At 40.4% G+C, this 3,121-nt stretch overlaps 1 long non-coding RNA gene across 1 annotated transcript; it reads left to right on the plus strand.

Moving 5' to 3' along the window:
• The first annotated feature begins 862 nt into the window (after window positions 1–862).
• Window positions 863–1,624, plus strand: LOC126622019 (uncharacterized). The gene is made up of 2 exons (XR_007623253.1): window positions 863–945; window positions 1,039–1,624. It is a non-coding gene; the product is annotated as an uncharacterized LOC126622019 (long non-coding RNA).
• Window positions 1,625–3,121: the final 1,497 nt, after the last annotated feature.

The raw sequence follows: 3,121 nt of genomic DNA on the forward strand, positions 1-3,121 counted from the left end.
TTGGAGAGGGATGCCTGGTCAAAAGAAAGTGTACGAATGATAGAAACCAGCTTGACACAGCTGAAGAGAGTAGGAATAAGTGTCGTTTCCCACAGACGGCGCCAAATGTTGATGCACAAAATCAGCGAAGACTTTGGTACAACAGAAAGTGTCAGGTTTTGTGACCTTCGCTTGGTTGCTTCGGTCACTAGTGAGGATAAGTACGTAAATGAATAGAGACAGAGAAGCAAACACAGGATGTACGTGGTTCACCCAGATTGGCTACGTCCACGGAGTAGAGGAGTTCTTATTAGTAGTGAAGGGCTTACACAAGTACAAAGGATCAAGCTCTCAATTTAGTGAGTTCTTGTGAATGATTTAACACAAAATGGCATTAGGCAATATTGTGGGGGAATGACCCCTATTTATAGAAAAACTTGTAGCTTTGTCACATTGACATGTGTCATGTTATGATTGGTTCTTGATGTTGACACGTGCTGCGCTCTGATTGGCTTCTAATCTTGACACGTGTCGAGTAGTGATTGGCCTCCTGGTCGGAGGGGAACTCTTCTGGGTCCTTGACAGTATAGCGTTGGCCGGTGCTCGGTAGTTTCGGGATTGGTCAAGTATGGTACAAACACGTTTGTTTCATTATCTTTAAATATTACACTAATACGTTTATTTTATGTTTACAGAAAAAGGCGAAGGTGAACAAGATCAACCGAGAGAAGAAAACTCTTCTCCACCATTTTGGTTCGAGACCTTTCTCTTATTAGATGGAGGTGCACCAACAGGAAATGAGAGTTTAATATGGGCACTTCCAATTTCTTATAAGTATTCCATTTATTTTCCGATATCTTTATGTTTTTTTGTTGCTTTTATTCCAGGGGGTTCTAAATTCCCCGAGATAGACGTCTTTAAGGATGTTTATGTTCTACCAGGGATGAGCTTGCCGAGCAGCTGCACGTAAGTACTTCTTTTCAATTTCCTATTTGACGCTTCCAAAAATTACAAAATTTTAAATAATATTAATTCTTACCAATCCATTTATTGTCATAGTCGACGATGGTGGAGAGGAGCAAGACCGTCCTTTAGGAGTCTGCATCCCGGCTTCTCCTAAGCACTCCTATCGAGTTCATGGCTCCGCCCGAGGATGCAGGGTTTCAGATCTTGATTAAGACCTTGGATATGACCATTAGGCGAAGGTAGGGGAAGTATTGTCAGATGACGGGGTAGGCTCATCAGCGTTTTATTGGGGCCTTATCATCATCACAACCACGGGGCCCTGGTGTCACTGAAATAACGCATAAAGTGGCCGACCTGAGGAGTAAGCTCGTGTTGAGCGTTGAGGCCCTCAACTCGAATGGCATTTGTCTCTCACCCGACGTTGCTGGTCCCCTCCATCTCCGAGCCACATAACCCGTCGACCTTCGAGCCCGTCCACTAGCTCGACCGTCATCTTCCCGAACACACTGATTAATAACCCATCCAGCAGCCTGACTTCTAGCCCGACCCGCACCCCTACCTGCAGACGACCCTATTTAATGACCAAATATTTATAGGTTTCTTTTTTCTTAGTTTTAAACTTTTTACTTGTACGTACATTTTTATTTGATATCTAAATGTCATTTTTTTCCTCCATTCATTATAGTTGCAATTTTAATAAAAAAGAAATTATTATTTACATAAATTATGTAACCAGAACAAAAAAAAAAAGAAAAAAAGAAAAAAAGAAAAAGAAAAGGAAAACAATTAAATTAACAAAAGAAAAAAACAAATAAATTATCCTTGCGCGACGACATGTATCGACAATTTCTTATTTTTTAACTTAAAATTAAGGGTAAATTACATAGTAGCCCCTCATGTTTGAGATCTATTACAACCCCATACAACATCTTTAAAACATTTCACTTTCATACCTCATGTACTATTTTATTTCAAAATAATATATCCGTTACATTTTCATCCATTGATCGGTTAAATGCTGACGTGGTTGCCATATTTGTGCCACGTGGCTGCCAAATGTATGCCACGTGGCAAAAAAAAATTTTAATTTTTTTTATAAAAAACCTTAATCTTCTAAATTAAAAAAACCAAAAAAAAAAAACAAAAACAAAAGCTGAACCGCAACCCCCCACCCCGACCCAACCTGCAACCCAGAAGAAGAAGAAGATGAGAGGAAAAAAAAAAAACATCCTCCACCTCTTCCTCCACACCCACTACCTGCAACCTAGAAAAAAAAAGAAAAAAAAAATCCATCTCTCTTTTCCTGCAACCCATATCCTGTCTTCCCCAATGAGTGTGGATTTAAGGCGGAGGGTGGGTGTGCTGGGTTTTTTTGTTTTTTTTCCTCTTTTTTGGGTTGCAGGTGGGTAGCGGAAGATGGGAAGATGGGTGGACGGAAGAGGTGGAGATGGGTGTAGAGGAGGAGGTGGAGGATGGGTGTGCACCACAGATGGAAAATGATTTGGAGGGGGCGTTGCTGAGATCTGGACTTCGCCGTCGGGGGGGGGGGGGGGAGGGGGGTTTTATGGGATCTGGGTTCGCCCCGGGATGGGGATGGGCTTTGCACTGGGGTAGGGGGAAGGGATCTGGGTTGGGCTCCTCTTCATTGCCACGCTCTTTGTTATCCTCACCACAAATCCTTCAACTTCATACCACGACTCTGTATGTATTGCCCCCTCTTCCCTAAATCCATTTTCTCCCAATTATTTATTTAATTAATCGATGTTTAGATTGAAATTTCGAAGCTTTAGCAAAACCTAGATGTTAATTTCACTGATTAATCACAACCCATGTTCTAATTTTCACATCTAAACAAATCCCAGATTGGAGACAAAAAGAAAACGCATGTGAAAATCTTGGAGTAGTACAAAACCTAGATGTTATATTTTCAATTAGATAGGATTGAAGTTTTAATCTTGATGTTTAATTGATTGCGGGCACTTCCAACAACTGGGATATGGGTTTCGCCGACGGGATCATGGTTCTAAGTTTTATGGTTGTTCTCCTTCTTCTTCTTCTTCTTCTTCTTTCAAGGTTCAGGTACGGGGTGATGGGATTTGGATCTTCTAACCTTTTTTTTATTATTTATTTAGAAGATTAAGTTTTTTTTTTTAAAAATTAAAAAATTATTTTTTTT

The sequence above is a fragment of the Malus sylvestris genome, chromosome 5 (genome assembly GCF_916048215.2).
Source record: "Malus sylvestris chromosome 5, drMalSylv7.2, whole genome shotgun sequence".
NCBI lineage: Eukaryota > Viridiplantae > Streptophyta > Magnoliopsida > Rosales > Rosaceae > Malus > Malus sylvestris.